Below are 19,472 nucleotides of genomic sequence, written 5' to 3'. Positions count from 1 at the left end.
GGTTTAAGACCGAAACTCTCCCTCATCACTTGAGCTATGAATGTTATGAGATGTCTTCCTGCTCAGACTGAACATAAACCACGTTTTTTTCCATATGTTATCATGGTGAAGTCATTTTTATATAGTGCAACAACAGAAGTGGGGAAGAACTATGAAGATTCCTATTCAGAAAAGAAAAGGAAATATATAAATCTTAAAAGGTAACAAAGAGGAATAATAAGCATGGGGGAAATGACCTTTTACTCCTAGAAATACAGAGCAATGGTATAACTGACAAAATGCAATAATATCCTGGTTTACATCCATTTCAGCTCAGCATATGCTTCAAGTTAAATCTATGCACTCCCTTGAACCCGTGGGGCCGTGCTGATGGTTCAGTAGTGTTGGAGCACTGTCCTAAATCAAGTGCATCTGCAATTTCAGTGAGTAGTGGGAACGAAGCAAATTGTTGCTGAAATGTTTGGCTTTCTGCACCTCCAGAAGTGTGAAGGCTTGTAAAGGGAGCTGAGTAAAACCCACTCACTTGAAAGCTTTCCCTTTCCCATGAAGTCAGCACAGCTCATCCCCAGAGCTGGAAAGGGCTGAGCCTGGAGCACAGCCTGGGCTGGCCAGATTCTGTTCTACTGCAGATAAACCAGTCAAAGGATTTTTAAAAATGCCTTTTTAAAAACAAGATGGTCAAATTATTTAACTTGAAAACCACTTGGTTTATTAGCAAAGAAACTATAAAAAGTCTTTAAATAAAACCGTGTGAGGAAGATATAGCCCTAAAGTCCTGTTGGTCTTGAATGCAAAATTTCAATGACAGCGATTTTATTTTTTCTGAAATGCTGTCAAAAACATTGTTCCCCTCCATGCATTTTAAAAGTTTCTGAATGTATCAATTATGAGAAAGGGCTCAATTAAACGATTCAAAACACTCATTAATGAAGGCTGCAACTAACCTGTCGTAAAATGTAAGTGAATCACCAACAGCTCAACAATAGGAAAACAAGTTGGTTTCAGGTGTTGGTTCAAACATCCTCAGAGCCACAAAATGACTCCTTTAGACGGTGAATTAAAAATATCCTTCTTTGACTCAGGTTCATTATCCTAAATAATATTCTACAACACATCCTCCTGGTACTTACATAGGAGCAATGAAAACACTGACTGAAACTGTCACTATTCACACCTGCATGATCCTTCTCTTTATGTTTAAAGCTGACAAGACCTTACTTAGGAAATTTCAGCTACACATGAAGGCACACTACTTTCCTCAGGCCACAAGTTATCTGGTAGCTTCTTGAAGCTTTTAAGAGAGTAACAAGAAGGGGAAAAAACACCAAAGCAACACAATAAAATCAGTCCGAGACACAGAAATTAATTTGTTTTTAAAACTACCTTAAGCCAGGGATTTTTTTCCACTGTATAATTTCAAGTTGTGCCATGTTCATCCAACTAAATTCTGCAAGCCTCACATCACAAGGCATATAACGAATGCTTTCTTCTCAAAGGAGAAAGACATTTAAAAGCAGTATACAAAATTAGTAATGCCAAGGTTTGTGGCTTCAATCCCTGTATGGACCATTTACTTAGAGCTACACTTCATAACCCTGGTGGGTTCCTTCCAATTCAGCATATTCTGTGATTCTTTGAAAAGTGGTGCTTTAACAATTCTAGAAAGAAACAACCAATGATCATCAATACCCATGAAAAGTGAAAAAAATCCTTTTAAAAGTTATCTCCAAAAGGCAGATAACTATGAAATCCTCTGGGGGGGAGAATAAATAGATAAATAAATTGATAAACAATACTACTTGCAGCATCTTGCTTGCCATACCAAAGATTTTTTGATCCTAACAAATCTTCATTTACACTTGGGAGTGTTTTTTTCCAAGGGACTGGAATTCTCTCGAAAACTTTTCCCATGCTGACCTCTATTCCAGTACTTAGGAGACCTTGGAACTGCTACACTGTTGAGTGTTGGTTTTATCAGATGCTGATGTTTCTTCCTAAATGCTGAACAATTTCAAACCCATTTGAAGTCAGCAGGAGCACAACTGCAGGAAAGACACACAGAAATTAAAGTTAATACTGAAATCAATGTTGCTGCTGCTCGCCCAACATGACAAAAGTAGCTGGGACTTATTTCCTAGACTTTGCAACAAGGTCTGGGATACTGCTAACCCAGAGAGCTCTGGCAGAATTGGGTTAAGGAGTGCCAGCATGGGGGAACAGCAAGAGGCAGTGAGAAGATGATCATCTCTCACTGCAGCTGAAATAACTTGATGGCTCATGGCTTAATACCACAACCAAACAGTGGCGGAGTATAAAAATACCAGGGAAAAGAGTTAAAAATTATATTAAGTAATAAATTGAAATTTTCTTTTCTTTGTAAAAAGAAAATATCTGCAACAAACCACAAATACAAATCACCTAATATAGATTCTAAAAATAAGTCTACCCAGAGTTAAAGAAAAAACAAAAACTACTCACAGATGCAGAAGAAATGAGACAGATGGTGACTCTTACAGAGGAGAATATTTGTGCTGAACAAACATAAATATGTTTTTGGTCAATAACATTTAAGCTGTCAGAAACAGCATAGTTAAAAAGTACTTACTCAAAGATTCAAACTCCTCCACTATCCCTACAATTCTGTAATTCAGAAATATTGTTGATAACATTCAGAAGACATATACACTCAACAGGTAAATCATATTTAAAGTCCACTCACCTTGATAGGCGTGTGCTCAGCAACAGCAATTCTTGAACATATTTTGTATTTAAAATAGTGACTGTACACCACAGGGGTGTCATGGTACAGACGAGGCTTGAACTTTGCAGGGTATGTGCAGGATTGCTGCACTCAAAATATACACACTCCCATTTCATCATCTATGAAAACACACGGCTCAGTTCTTCAAAGGACAGCGGCACAAATCCACTCAGAGGTAACCAGAAGGGATACTGGCACAAGAAATTTTTAAAAAAGCAAAACCCAAGCAGTTGCCTCAACTCTACACTGCAGACCTGCCCCTCAAAAGCTGGCAATATAAAGTAGCAGCCCTATATTTTTAATTAGCATAAAATAAAATTGCTTCAATAAAAGCACTCCAGGAATATACATTTGCAACTTGATTAAAAAACAAACCAGCCACAGGTGATTTATGTGTTCAGAAGCTGATTTTGGACCATGTTGTAGAAATACTTTACATGGGTCTCAATTGGTCAGTCTTGCTATAAATGAAGAATGTTAGATGAAAACCAGTTTATCTTTCAGCTAAATGGGAAGTTATTAAGGAAATCTGTCTCCTCAGTCATTCGCCTTTCCTGCTCCTCTTGCTTCAAGAAGTAATATTTGGGGCTATTTAAAGCAACAGTGATTTGAGGAGATGTCAAACCGTCACACATCAAAGGATGCACAAAGGTTACTGCTCTGTCAACATTTCCTCCAAAGGATGGACATCAAGGCTGAGGAAAGGTTTATTAATGCCACTTCACAGAGATTTATCCCCACTTCCAAAACATGGCCTCTTAATCTCCCCTTTCTACACTAGGAAGAGGAAAAAAAAGAAACCTAAAAAGCTTCTAATAACATGGCTAAATAAATAAATTATTTGAAATTTAAAATAACATGAAATTAATTTGACAACTCTTTTTTTTAAACCTTCAAAAAGGTTGCTTTTCAGAACCATAGGAAACTGTTCAAATTCAGCCTTCAGGTTCTGCTGAAGCAAACCAGCACATTCTGCAGCTTTACAAAGAAATACCTCGAGGGAACTGAATGAGACACCTCTGCCACACTGGTGTAAAACACACAGAACTTGATACATCCCAAAAAATGTAACAGCAATGAAGGAAAGGCAGGGACAGAAGTCGAGGGTGCAGCATGTAGCTGGGTCACAGCTGTGCCCCTAGCAGGCGCTTGGTGCCCCGGTAAATCTATGGAATCAGAGCTGAAACTCGAGGCAATCTGGCTTTGCAAGAAAGTACCAAGTGGAACTGGGTCTGGTGAACCTCAAACACATTTCTTTCCTGCTGACACCTTAAATTGGCTTGTCCATTTGTCTGAAGGCAGCTGGAGCCTTGATGGAATCACCTCCTCATGGACATACATTCCCTACAGAAAGGCCATGGGTTTAGGCACTGGCACACCTGGATTAGGTGTTTTAATGATCCTTGCTGTGGGGCAGAACTCCTAGCTGAGGGGCAGCAAGGTCCCAGTGATATTTACATCACAAAGAAGTCCCTTCAACACCAGCAACACTGAGATAGTGGCCCATATGGCCACTAGCAGATGGGTTTTCCTGTGCTGTCCCTCTGTTTGGAATGGCTGAGCTGTGAGTACATGGTCTCTTCCATTTGGTGTGTCATTTTCCACCTACACTGAATTCCAAGATCCTGTAAAGAACATCTACAGACAGGAAAAAGAGAAGACTACCAGACTGATGACACTGCAATACTCCTTCAGGCAGGGAACCCTTTGGTACCACATTTTACTATGGCACCAGGTTTTTAAGCACATAACTTTCAGTATGCAGCGTATCACACAAAAAGGTGTCTTTGGCAAACTCAGGCTAGCACAAACTCCCACTGGGAGAGAAGGGAAACATGTAAGGCGTGTTGGTTTATGTCTCCATGAAAGCATGCAGTTGTGTTTACATTTTAAGCTTATTTAAATGTATGGCCTCTGTAAGCAAAACCAGCCCTCATTTAAATGCTTTCATAAGGATATTATATCTAGTTAAGAAAGCCTCCAAAAGTTGTCTTCTGTACTTTGAGCATCAGACTAGATACCTACGTTGCCTCCTTACTGTACAGTTCTGACATCTTTAACCTCTTCTGCATGTTAGAAACACTGCTTTGAAGAAACAAACTTATTAAGGACAAATCCACACAGATTTTTCTGTTTAGAATCTCTTGATGTTTGCAAAGATTCCAATAAGTAGAGAATACTTTTTTCTGTTGTGTGAAAAAGCCTCACATCACAAAATACTTAATAACCCAAGTAAAATGCCCTCTCCTTTACCTGCTGCTTACCATTTGCATTGAAAATATTACAAATACCAACATTTAGCATCAGGGAATGAGATTCTCTATCCATATAGCTGGGATAGAGTGGAAACATAGGAAGCTAGTGGAGGCTGGACCTTCACTTCAAAATTTTCTACCACCTTAACATTTAAGCAGCAGCTCTGATGGTCTGCACAGGTTTATTGCTTTGAGCTTTGACCACCATTTCCTTATTACTCAGGAAAAAAAAGAAAAAAAAAAAGGCAGAGTTGCATAGGCAAGGAATGGGGGAGGAGAAACATTTATTGCTTACTCTCTACAGGAATGTATACAAGGTGACTGATTGCTCAGAGGGAAGTGCACAGATCCTGACACTGTGTTATGAGGATGTAGAGCCACACTTCAATCAGAATGTTCCCAGTGAGACTGGAGGAGGCGAAAGTAGAACTGGAGTAGGGGAAACATTCTCAAAGTGTTTGTATACATTGCTAATTCCTCTTTCTGTAAAATTGCAGCCTCTGATAGAGAAATGACACTAATATAAGCAAGAGAGACAGAAACAAGCTCAGAAAACACAAGCCATTCTACATCTCCCTGTGTATTTCAGGTGCTTTTTTAATGTCTCTTACATAAATCTACACTTCAGCATTTGGTTCACCTCTGTTCATGTTCTTAATATTTGCAGTTCTGCACATAAAAGGGAAAAATTTAAAGTATTTGTTGAAAAAGCAATAATATAAAAGCAAATAAATAGTATCTTCATTGCAATACCTACACAGGCCCAGCTGGAAGAAAGCAAACCTACCAGCAACTTCCATGGTATCAAAAGTTGTGCCTGGAAAGCCCAGAGCATTTTTCTCCCTTTGAAGCCTTTTTATTTCAACATCTTCCACCATGGCAAAAAGGATTGACATACTCTTCCAGAAACTCCATCATCTCCCAGCTCCATTTGCCCAACTTCTAAGATAACAATTTTGTCCCCTGTTGTTTTTTTCTTCTTCCTTTACAAATCAGATTTTTAACAAAAAAATTGCATGTCTTGTATCATTTCTTCATCTTCACTGTTTCAAAAGTTTGCTATTCCAGGGGAGAAGTAGGATGAATTGGAAAGAAGATGTTACAACCACCAGGCTGTATTAGCATTTCTTCCAGTCCAGTAGTTGGCCTGGCTTCCATTTCCACATCATAGCAAGGTCTGAGACATCTTGGAGGCTGCAGGTAAAAAGCTAAGACAGATTTGCAAGTGCTTGATGCTGCTGAGACCCTCAGCCCTTGAAACTCTAAAATACATTTATAGAATAAAAAAAGGAAGAAAACAGTCACAAACAGATGGGACAAGCTGAATAAAAGGAAAGTGTCAATTGACTTGGCTAGGGCAATGTTGGAAGACATCTACAAGTACTTAATAGAGTTAAATACTTAAAAAAGAAAATTATTTGCCTGTAAGTTCAGACTCTGAGGTGGTAAATAGCACCGTATGCCACACCATATGTCAGTCAGCAAACAACCTTCACAAATCATTTCTCAAAAACCATTTTCTGAATCGTCTGGATTTCCCAAAAAGCAGGAACAAGCAGTGACACAAGACAATCCACACACTGTTCATGCATTAATCCCTTCAAACACCAGGCAAATACAGGGCAGGAGTTCAGTGCTCGGAAGGTGTCCATTTACTCCACAAAGAACCACTGCCACTGATGTGAGCAGAGTTAGGACCACACTCACTGAACACACACTACTCCCACTGAAACACAGACAATTCCTCTACCACTGTCCTAAGAGACAAGAACAACCCAAGTTATTCGGAATTACTGATTTGTTGGACTTGCTGAGCTCAAGAGCTGCTGAACCAACTAGAGAAAATTCAGGCACCACTCACCTGAGTTTCAGAAGGCCTGCTGAATGGATCTGAACGCTACACATTCATTAAAGACAAATTAGTCTGAGTTAGAATACACAGCATTTGGAGAAAGAGCAAGCTGCCTATGAATTTATTTAGGAAAATTAAATATAACAATGAGAACTTTCAAATCTCCTCCATACATTGTCTAGCCCTTTATACAGCACTTTGTCTAGCAATGTTCTAATAAAATTTCAGGCAAGAATTAGAAGGTTTAGAAGTGAATACTTTAACTCATCTATACATGCCCATGAATTAACATGTCAAATACCTCAATTTCTGTAAGTCCTTCTTGGTAGGTAAACTATCAGCTATGCTAATGAGGAATGAGATTTTTCTTCATTTTAAGAAGATACCAGTGTCACCACACTCCTAGAAGCTGGCTCTGGTGCGTTATGTGGAATGCCTTGCCGGGAGGGAAGAAAAGCCCTTTCTTGGGAGATGCACATGGGAGTGCAAGAGCGCTACACGTGTATACACACAATTAGGGCCAGAAATTAGTTCAAGGAGGCATGAAAACCCCACAACAAACAACTCCAGCATCTCATCTGTCATCTCATTGAAATGGCTATTTGCATAAATAGCTTTAAAAACTTGTGAAAGGTAGGCAAGTTGAATAATTGCAGTCATTTTTAAGCAGAAGCATTTCAGCAGTGTGTGCTTCAGAAAGGCAGATCTCTGCCTGTCCCAAAGCATATGCCAAGGGATTTCACTTATCAGACACAGCTGGTACGGAACCACATGTCTGTTCAGCAATCAAGACCTTCTTTATTGTCTCAGTACCTGGGAAACTAAAATACACCAATTATTTTCCAACTTGCTTGTTGATGTTTAATTTATCCCTCTGAACATCTCTGAGAAGACTCCAGAAATGAAGTAACAAAGTCAGAGAAGGAAGACCTAGAGAAGATTTTACCACTCGTGCATTGTATGGCTTGGGGGGGTTGCAGTTCTGTAACAAGGATATATTCTGCCTTCTGTTACATCAAGATTTGCTGCTCTAATGTATCAAAAATGTGGAAGAACAGGATGCATAAATCCAACAGAGTTAAACACGTTATTTGCAAAATTTTGTTAATAAAAATCTCAACAGTATTTAGAATAGAAGATTAGACTTGATAGTTCATAACTCTTGAAACTTCTCACAGCTTTTCCATTTGGACATTTTATTTGCACTTTGCATTCAAAACAAAGTGCAGTATCAATATGGACCCTTGAGTGAGCCTAAGTCACTGCATTTCTAAAAAAATTTTAACAAGATATTTAAACACTTCACAGATTTGTCCTGGGAACCCATGGGCCAAATAATTGGCAAAGCAGGGGATCCTGAAAAGACCTTCACCCCAGGAGTGCTGGGAGCATCATCCTACCAGGTTTCTCCAAGATGACAAGGTCACCAGATTTTGTGCACCAGACTTATATGGTGTTTGGCTCCAAGTTTCTGCTGACTTTGCTCTTCATGCTGAGGAATCCTTCAGACCTGTTTAATGGCTTTTCAGCTTTCTGCTTCACCAGCCAATGCCACATTTATTCCTCGTGTAAATTGGTGCAACCTTCAGCAGAAATTACAACATCAAAGCATTCACAGAGCTCAGTAAAACACCAGTTGGGGGCTACTCATGATTTTGAAGCATCCCAGTTTCTGAAAAGCTAGTTTGAGTTTACAAAGTACTGAACAAAACATTAAACACTCTGCCCTTGGGTCTGTTATGTAAGAAGCAAACACAGATGTGAATACTGTGATACACCTCTGCATTTCTCCTGACAGCTCATGTTTTGGGTTCCTTATCTGCAGCAGTAAGCAGCTCTCAATGAACTCCCTCCCACTGTTTGTGAGAAAAAGGCACGTGTAACGAACTGGGATCCCAATGGCCACACAGGATTATTTCAAGAGTTTACATTATAATAACACCTGAACTGTTTCTTCAGGTGAGTTGAACATTCTCAATTTATTTTGCCATTCTTATTTTATTCTCCAAATAAAATAAGCAAATTGCTTATTTTACATGGCTCCAAATGTAGCAATGTACTGCCTAAATCTGTCCTGAAACTCCAATCAGCAATTACCTTGGAAAAACCCTGAAAATCAACATCTACATTAATTCCTCATCTCCTTATTTTAAACACAAATAATTAAGAAGATTAGAGAAGGTAGATTGACAGACACTTTCTATGTATTTATGATGTGTCCTACAGACTCTTTTAAAGAATTACATACTTTTATTTTCTACCTTGTCACACCAACGCTGTGACCCAAGCTTTCTGAAGTGCAGTTTTCCATACCTGCTCCCACACAACAGCACAAACACAAGCCTTCTGCACTTTCCTGCCTACAGGAATATTCAACAGGGAAATTCCAACATGCATATGCATAAGTTAACACTCAGTTGGAAATCCAAAATAATTTAAAGAACTGCAGTTTTTGTGTATTCAAATTTTTCTAAAATTTAAAGACATAAATGAGAAAAGCAACATAGCTTCCAGAAGCAGCCAAAGCTCCCAGTGCCAGGAATCTCTCTACAACTGTCCCAGCTGGCCCTGACAATGTGGCCCAGAGCAAACCCTCCAACATCTCCATGCTAAGGAGCTCCTTGTCCAAAAGGGTAGGGAGTATTTTTAAGTCTCTCACAGGAGTACATGAAGATTAATTAAGGTCTGAGCAGTGCTTTGAAGATCAAAACTGCTATGCTGTTATTTATTATTAAAGAACAACAAAGTGCATTCTTGTCTATAATTCAACTTCAGAGAAAACAGTGGACGAGCACATGTTCAAGTGCATGAATTAATTCTCCCTGCCCCAACAAGCTGTGATTTGTATAACTGCATTTTTAGCCACCAAAACCCCATCAGAAAGTCTATACTCATTCCTTTAAAACATTTTAGAGGCCTAAAGGAATATAACCAATACCGTTTCTATTCTGATTCTTTTCCAGGATAAGCTTTTCCTATCAGATATTTCTGCCTCAGTTCAGCAATGCCTTTTATCCTATCAGGAGCCCTTGGATTAACATTAGACATAATGCTTTGTTAAATCAGTTCAACACCTATTCTGGATGTTTGCATTCAAAAAGGGGAGTGAGAACGACAGTATGGCAGGGTAGGTAAGTAATTCTTCTGTTTTTTTGGGTTTTTTTTGGAGGGGGAGGAAATTACAAGTATTTTGGAGCTCTGCTTTCTTCACAGGTTTTCCCATCAGAAAATTACTAATCTCTTTTATAGATTAGTATTTCACAATCAAAGTATTTCACACAAATATCCACTACTGAAAATTACATAGAAATACTCCATTGCAAATGTATGACTAACTTACACTTCCTTCAAATGCATGCACAGATACAATTTGAAAATATTTACTAGAAATGCTCCCATATTTCAACTATAGCTGTATCCTTAAAACATGGGATCACATGTATTTTGGCAGTATGTCCACATAAAAAACCACAAATGTTAGTATTACGAAAAATTTTAAGAACATAATTGAAAGTTGTGAATAACTACTCTCAAGTCTTGCCACCACAGCCTTGTATTCCTGATTTTACTCACACAGCTCCAGCAGATCAAGCTCTCCACCATCCCAGCACTGGGCTGCAGCAGTGCAAATATTTAAACTAAACAAGGATAGGAGCTGTTGGACTGCGAGGGCGGTGAGCAGAAAACTGGTGTAACTGGGCAGCTCCTGCCACCCTTCCACTGCCCAGACACTGCTGAGAAAGGGTCTAGTGTCTGCAGGATGCTGAGCACCTCCCTAGTGTGTCAGCCCCCATCACCTATCACAGGAAATACTTACATTTCATTTGATTACTTTTGGCTTTCTTCCCATTACCTTCATCTGCACTCCAAGTCTGCAGCACATTCTTATTAACAACATGGATACCAGATTGTGAACTTCTGTACTTTTTCAACTACTTTCAGGAGCAAGTTGAGTTATATTTAGCAGCCATATGGCATCCCTCCTCCACACGTTTGCTAGAGATAAGAACTCACAAATTAAGTTTCCTAAAACACCGATCTATATGTTTTCATTTCCAGTTCTAATCATAGATTAGAAGTGTGGTTTAACTGTTAACTGTGGTTTAATTGTTAACCCTGGCATTTGCCAAACAGGAAATGCAGAGTACCTCTAGCAAAGGATGCAATCTCAGAACTAAGTTTTCTTGCAATCTAGGTGAAACTGTTAAGAAAGCTCCTAAACTATACTCCAGGCAGATCCATTCTTCTTAAATTAATACAATATGTCTACATAGCTAAATAGCCATGGGTGAAGTGGCTTCCTTATGCAATTGGCAATTGTTTTGTGTACAGACGACTGAACATAGGTTACTTGAGCAGCTCAAGCTGCTGCATATCTTAACAGGGGAGAAAGTCAGGAGCACAGTGACAACCAATTCATATCCCATAAAGAACTTCAAAGACAAGGGCAACCACCACATAGTTGTCCCATGCTCCTGGGAACCAGGTTTACAAAGCTGAATTTCCCAACAGCCCAGCCTAATTTCACAGGAACTACAGTCAGAGGCTAGAAAGAGATCAACAGTTTTAAGAACCAAGACAAGACTTTGAGAGCTGCTGTCATTCAGGACAGCTGAAAAGGCAAGCTGAACACACAACAAGGATCTACAACAGCCTCACCCCGAGTGCCGCCCTCACACAAAAAGAAAAAGGGGTGAAGGACTGGAGGCCCTTGATAATTTGAAAGAAATTGATTTTTTTTTTCCCTCTCTAGAAGCAAGAGGAATCACTGCTTAAAATACTAATCTGTCAGCCAAATCATACCCGATGGTTAACTCTTCTTTCTGGTAACTCGAGCTTTCCCAGGAACCAGGTACGCAGGGAACATCCTGAGAAAAGCTCTCACTCAGGTGCTGCAGCCACAAACATCACCTGGGAGCAAACTGGTGTGAAGCACCCTCTCCAAGGGAGACTGCACAAAGACAACCAGATTCCAGGTCTCATTCCATGCCTCCACTTGTTTTACACCTAATTCAATTTTAAAGGGATAAAGCCAGCTTCTCCCTTCTGTCCAAAGAACTACAGAGCAGCAGAGTGTTTCTCCAGCAGGGAAAGAGGGACAGACACGCACATTACACACATGCCTGAGCACACTCATGAGCTGCATGTCCAGGATGAGAAATATAAATGAACAACTCTGTTTCTTCCAGCTGGTGTGTTATGTTCACTACTCAAGAAAAAATAACAAACCCTCAATACTGTGGTTTCTCTCCCTCTGCACAAAGCAATTTAGAGAAGCTGTTCATCCAGTGCAGCCCATCCTCTGCTTAAGCCTTGTAAAATTCAAGAAGGTGAATGATAAGGCACAAATCGCTGCCTGCAGCAGAACCTTCATGCTGGACAACCCCTGGAGACTCAATGTCCCAGTCAACAAATTTTGCAAAGTAACAATTTCTTCAGAACACTGATAATTCCCTACCGTCTTCCTTGAGGAGACAGCTACCCGTGAATGAAAAATAATTGTGAAGTCAGAACAACACCAGGAAGCAGGGGAAACAAATTGCTTCACACGCCAGAATCTCTTGTAGAGAACATTTCAGAGAGAACAAAATGTTTAAGGAAGCAATCAATCATTAAGATTTCTCCCAAAAAAGAGAGCACACACACACTCATTTGTTCAAAGCTTGTCTTGGTGAAAAAAAAAGTAAGAATAACCATCCCAGCATGCTTGATTATCAAATCAGAGTTCAGTGAGAAGAGTAAGTAAGGGAGTCTTCCAATTAACCAACTTTTTTTTTTTTTTTTTGCTTTAAATGCAGTCATTGAACACTGCTGGAGAAAGTTGTTGGGAAAAGCAAATCCCTGGTCTTCTGGCAGTTTTTCCCATTCCTGAACAATTCCTCCTTCAGATGCATAGCCACAAGGGTTCAAAGGTCCCTGCAGCCTTTGTTCTCGGTTCCAGAGTGGTTACAAACAAACTTTTGTTCCTGTTTCTTCAATGAAATAAGCTGCTGCAGTTACCAATGACTGAGCTTTACATCTGAAGCTTGCCTTGTGCATCATGCAACAGGACAACTATGGAATCTCATTTACATTTCCAAAAATAAGTTATCAGAACTTTTGCTGAAATAAAAATCAAGTACTCCTTACTGATTAAACCTTCAGTGAACATATTACACCTCTGCAGATTTCTAGAAGAGAGAAAGGAGCAACAGATTCTGGTTTACAGATTGTGCCAAAGAATTATTTTTTGTTTATCTGAATATTTATAGCTATTGCACATTCATTTGTGAGTTTTACAAAAAACCTACATTTTATATTTTAGTACAAAATTGTTATCATAATCCATACATTATAAATATATATATATAAGCATTAACAACAAATCATGATACCCAAACAGCAATCTTCATTTCTATTCCAGAGTATAAGGGAAAAGATGATAATCATAAAGGCAAATTACAGAAAGCAGCTACTGAAATGTATTCATAGTCCATGAAAAGTTGATATGGAAATTGTTGATAAAATTTGCAAAGACTCTATCACATTGTATCCACTGCTATGTAAATCTGGCAGGAAGAACAAGCAAGGTGCATTATCAAGCAAGATAATAGTCTTTTTGAAGCCAAAATAAAATTTAAAAACTACTGAAATCACCCTGTTAAAAGACTGATTGTTCCCAGCAGGCAGAGCTGACTCTAGAGATGCTTCTTGTAAAACGCAAACACAAAAGGCCTGGCATAAGGCTGCTATTATGAAATCTAATTAAGACATTCATGAATCATAACAAGGAGGAAAAGGGTAAATATCAGCAAACACTCAAAGACTCTTGCAGCAATTAAAATTGTGCACAAACAGGGTTGTCCAGCTACATTCTTCATAATAGCCACACTTATGCCTTAGTGAAGTCTGTAAGAATATGGCCAAATTATAACATTTAGATTTGGAAAATTTCTTGGTTTTATGCTGGCACCAAAAAACCAAACTGTTTTCAGAGCACCAAGCACTGTCTCTTCTCTTTTTCCCTAGAGAACTTACAGACACCTTGAGCATTCTGAGTATTGAGGCCAGAAAGTTCATCTCCCAAATGCCAGGAAACATTATTACTTAAATTTAAGGGGGGAAAAAGGCACAACAACTTAACTTTAATATTTCAACAGAAGTGTTTTTAGTCAATAATCTCTCAGATAACAAAATATACCGTGAATTAAATATGTATTTCTGTAAGAAGCAAGAATTTTGAAATCACACATAACAACCTAACACCTTACCATCAAAGATATTTTTGGGTAAACTGATTTTCTCAACCTCCCAGTAAGTGGTGACAAAGCTTTTTAGCAAACTACCTTTCATCCACGTATCTTAAAAGCAATTAACCCACCAGAAGACCTACAGCCACAACTGTGGCTCACCAAGTATCCCTCCATCCAACAAAAAACATCAAAGGTATTTAAGCATTTAATTCTACCCTGAAATCGCTAGGAAGCCATGCTCCAAAATGCTTGCAGTCTTGATTATGGAGGAAATGGTGGAAATAGGGAGAAATTCCAGTTCCTCTCTGATTCTTAATGAGGTATTATGGATACACTAAAAAATCAATGTATTCTGTCTACAAACATCAGTACTGAGATGAGGACAGGCAAAAGCCCCAGGCACAACAGGGATGGGATGGGATGGAGGAGCAGCAATTTCAGCTTCTTCATCAACAAAATCTGAGATGACCAAGAGTTTGAATGATTCATTGATCCGTAACAGATGCACAGCTATTGCTTCAACCACTGACCTCATACTATGTCAGGACACAACCAAATTGTTGCAACATAGCTACTGAAACAAGACTGAAAGACAATATACAAGAGCTGTTTTAGAAAGTGGAAATATATTTTATTTTCTAAACTATGGGTTAAAAGCTGCTGAGCCATATTCTCATAGAATATTAAGAGATGACACTATGAATTCCAGAACTATACAAGTGCAATTTAAACACAGAGCAAGAACATCCACTGAATGGTAAGTAACTTCAGTGTCAGTTATCACCTGACAATACTAAATACATTCAAATCGTGAGCATGATGAGAGTTAACACTGGGTTTAATCATAAAGCAAGACAATAGCATGAGGCAGCACATACCTGACACATTTACCAACCTGATTACAGTAAACCTGGTAGCATTGGTTTATCAGCTTAACCAATCAGCAGGTAATTAACTGTGCATTTAACAACTAGGTAGTAAAGTTTCTTCCCAGAGAAAATCAGATTGGAAAAGTCAACATCAGCTTAAACACAATTAACTTCCTGTTCCACTGCTGGCAAAGCAAATCCAATTTACTAAATAGTTTAAAGGGCGGTTTTTAATTATTTTGCACGCTTCTAAAGAATCCAGCACTACACACAAATATGGATTAGCGGATCTACTGCAGGAGCACAGACCTCAGAACCACAAAACACCACTGAAATAAACACCCAGAGACTTCTTAAGTGCTTAACAGCCCCAGCACTTTGCACTGCAGAAACCCCATATATTATCGGGGATATTATAAAAGACAGAGGCCACAAACAGCTGCAGTTTCCTGTCCTCTGCAACAAAATCCTAACTTGGAGCATCTCCTTCAGACTTCTCCAATACCTCATATTTCTAAAACAATCCTGGAAAACCAATATGCAACAAGGAAGTCTTGTGAGTGAGATTTACATCTTTTACTGATTTTTAGTGGCACACACACCACCCTAGGAACATGCACAAAATACTCAATAATCTATCTAAAATCTTTTGCACTGCAGGAACTGAGGGCTTGCAGACAGTGTAGGAGAAACACAGCAAGGCACACACAGAAACAGAACAAAGATTCAAATGAGCAACACAGTTTTGCTGCCTTCCTACACTTCGTACCCATCACAATAATTTAAAATTGAAAACTGAAGTTTTCCAACTTTAATTCAGTAGCAAAGATAACTTTTCACCTACAACACGGATTTACAGAAATAAAACTTAAGCAAGCAAAAACCTTCAAAATTAATATTGAAGAGGAACAGTTTCAGCCAAACCGGGTTGGAATTGCTAAATGACTCCTGACCAGCAGTATCACACCCTCGGGTTGGGATTCTCCAAATTCTGGTTGGCTGGAAAACCTAATCTGCATAACAATAAGTACAAAAAATGGCTTCTCTTTAGTGTCCTCGATGTGCACACCCCTCGTCTCCAACAGCACTCAGCCAGCCTGCTCAAAGGATTAGCATAAGAATAGAAATCACTAGGAAAATCCACATGCTCCGACTGCCCAGACTTGTTGACCTATCTCACCCCAAATACCAAAATGACTGACTTTTCCAGGGAAAGCTGTTACATACTTTGTAAGTTGATAAAACACTGCAATCTGTTTCTCTTTTATTGCAATATCAGATATCCCAAGAGCAGCTACCAGAGCCAAACAGAAACACAGAACCATCTCCACTGCTGGAAGCAGTGCTCAAGTTTAAATTCCTGCATGAGTCTGGTGGGGAAGAACGGCTTTGTCAGGATCCTTCTCAGCTCGGACCTACCTGGCCCATCATCAAACCCATACAAGCAGCAAGCTCATCAGCCTTGCTGGCACACAATGCTGCTGCTGCACAGCAAAGGCTAAAATCAGATCCAGGAGCTGCAGGTGAGGAGCACACCTAGAAGAGGACCTGGCCCTGTGGACACCACACGTGGCAGAGGCCGCCCGTGCTCATAGTCCCACAGGACCAATTTGGTTCTGCTTAAAAATTTTAAAAAATTACCTACACCTTCTTCCCTTTCTGTCCTTACCCCGGTACCAGGAGAGACAATACCCCTTGCCTTGGTCACAGTCACTGGAATAGGAACTACTGCCCAAATAAGAATATTTTGAGGAAATGCAAATGAAAATAATCTCACAGTTCGTGAAAAAGCCAACATATTCCTCTTACTGGTGGAGAACAGTTCACAAAGGCCAAGGGAACCCATCTCAATTCTTCTCTCCTATAAAAGCTGTTCTAGCCATAATAAAGTATGAAAACATAATTTATTTTTGGAAATATGGACATTGGGATCATGCAAAACAACTCTGAGTTTCTGTACAAACATATTACAGTATTTGATGTGTTTGTTTTGAAATGAGGGAAGTTGACTGGAATCATCCCCATAATGTGGTCTGACACTTCAGGCAAAACAATGCACTCAGACAGCAAAATGACATTTCCTTTCCAGAAGTTCACAAAAGAATGAGAAGCCCAGGGGATAAACGACCAAAGTAGCACTACTCCCCTTTTCTACTGGATTTTCTCCACTCCCTCTGGGATCTTCTCTCCAGCCAGTAAGTCACCACTGCAGTCATCCCGCTTCAATTGAACATGATGATCATCATTCCCCTCACTTTGCATTACAGAAAACAGATTGTTAAGGGCTGTGATCCTGATATTTCACAACCCATCACCAGCAAGTGACACAAAATCGCTGCAACATCCAGCTACAAACTAGACACAAAACCCAAAAAATAAAGCAGTTCCCTGATGATATTTCTGCTGACTTGCCTCAAATGTATTTGTCGAGTTCCTGAAGAAACAAAGAGCACTTTAAAAAAACAAACCCCAGATTAAGACTGCAAGCTGAAAGACTGGCCAGCAATTTGCTTCTGGCAATGGACAAATATTTCTTCTGTACATTATACAAGGCATTAATACCATAGTAACACTTCCAGTTCTGTTTACCTAAGTAACAGGTTTTGCATTTTGCCAGATTGACCCGAATTTCCCCCACTTTATTATCTCTATCACCATATGCTCTCAAATGACCAGAATTTTGATTCTTGCAGCTGGCTCCAATGTGTTCAAACACTACAAACCCATCAGCTCCACATGCATGCATCCTGGTAAGGCTCCGATACATTTCATTAAAACAAACCAGTCCAGGCACAAGAACTATTTACTGCTCTTTTATCATAAAGATTATGTAATATTTTATTTACCAGTCAAAATAAGTTGCTCACTCAAGGCTAACCTGATTTTAGAATGAGAAGACATTGTGCAGTGGGAAAGAAACCGCACGTTCTCAATAAGCACATGCAGGATATTTGTCCATGTGCTGCAGAAGCTTAAACACTTGAAATAGATTTTAAGAGTCCTGGAAACAAACTCGTTCACTTAATTTCAAAGAGTGTCTGGTCACCTTTGGATGGATTACACACTTACAGCTGTTTCTTGAAATTAAATGGCATATTTTAAGCTTCTACCTTGTTGCCTTTCACTTATTCCTCTCGACTGCATTCTTCCCAGTGCCAGGACCAACCAACACAACAAACTGGGTGCCCACAGAGGCTGTCCAAGCCTCTGTCCAAAGTGCTGTTTTCTACACAATCTCATGTGGAAAGGACAAAGGGGGAACAAAAACTGACTCGCTCCCATCACCTTTGAACAATCCAGCAGCCCTCGGTCAGGTTGAAGCAGCCGTTTGCCATAGGAGACATTTTCGCAAGGGAGAACAAGATGGGACACACGATTTGCAGAAAAAACGGAAAAAACACAGGTGGGTACACACGTGAGAATTTCAAAGGCTCATTTACTATTTTCCCAAGCTGCCATTGCTCACTCAAGAGTCCAGAAGCGTTATGGATCCTTCCCTACAAACCTCACTCCGGCATCCACCGCTCACCTCCTTCTGCAGATGGGCGGGAAGCTCGCCGAGATAATTTGGATAAACCAGCTCCGGGAGCACCCGTAGCACCTGCTGCACGGTGCTCGCCCCGTCCCTGGCACGGCTGTCCCCGGACACCAACCCTGCGTGCCCGCAGCAGCTGCACAAAGGGCAGCAGGACAATGGACCCGGCACAAAGGCGCGTCCCCACGCCGAGCCGCACGCGGGGATGGCACCACGGGCTGCAATGCCCATTATCCCTCCTTGCCAGCGATTGTTCCCCGGCCACAGGAGAATTCGCCCGCCCTGGAGACCCCCGGCGACACGGGCGGAGCTCCAGGGGCGGGAAAGGGAGGGAGCGGGAGAGCCCCGGGATGAACAAAACCCCGCCACGACAAACCACGAATGCTTTTATTCCTGCTTTTTCCTTTTTCTCTCCCGCCCATGGCGGCAGCGGCCGCCGCAGGCGCCTCATCGCCCACCCCAGCGCCGCCTTCACGACCCGCAGGGCGCTGTCGCGACACTACCGCGACCGTCAGCGCGATGCCGACCTGTCCCCTCAGCTCTCCCCTCTTCTGGGCGCGCTCACCTCGCTCCGCCGCTGCGGGGCCGCGCCCCGACCGCCGCTCAGCAGCCGCGCGCCGCCCGCAGCGCCATGGCCGCGCCGCCGCAGGTAAGGAGGAGCCGGCGGGAAGGGCCCGGCAGGGCCCGGCGAGGGGATCCGCGTCCGGCACACGCCCCCCGCCTGGGCTCAGCCACGGGCGGCGGGGCCCATGCGCGCTGCTGCCGCCGCCGGCTCCGCCCCGATGCCGGGAAGGGCGGCCGTCAGGCGGCGGCCGGGGTGGGAGGGAAAAAGAGATGGAGGGAGGGATAGGTGGATGACGGGAGGGATGGCGGGGTTGGAGGATGGCCGTGAGTGGGACACGGAGGAGGGAGCTCAGGATGACGGCTGGGGCTGGCAGGGCAGCGTGTCCCTTTCTGCCACTCCCTGG

General features: G+C 41.0%; 1 protein-coding gene across 9 annotated transcripts in view; it reads right to left on the bottom strand.

The window, feature by feature from the left end:
• ARHGAP32 (Rho GTPase activating protein 32) overlaps window positions 1-19,252 on the bottom strand; it is a 236,312-nt gene extending 217,060 nt beyond the window's left edge. For 4 of the 9 annotated variants that reach the window (XM_085560069.1, XM_085560071.1, XM_085560070.1 and 1 more), the window contains exon 1: window positions 19,070-19,247. The gene's annotated coding sequence lies outside the window, so the exon portion shown is untranslated. Of the gene's footprint in view, window positions 1-19,069 lie in introns of all 9 variants that reach the window. The other 5 variants (XM_085560079.1, XM_085560081.1, XM_085560072.1 and 2 more) reach the window with 3 other exon arrangements.
• Between the last annotated feature and the right edge of the window lie 220 nt (window positions 19,253-19,472).

Source organism: Lonchura striata, chromosome 24 (assembly GCF_050655825.1).
Source record: "Lonchura striata isolate lonStrDom1 chromosome 24, ASM5065582v1, whole genome shotgun sequence".
Taxonomy (NCBI): domain Eukaryota; kingdom Metazoa; phylum Chordata; class Aves; order Passeriformes; family Estrildidae; genus Lonchura; species Lonchura striata.
The sequence above is the reverse complement of the archived record's forward strand: the minus strand, read 5'-3'. Positions and strand labels throughout refer to the sequence as shown.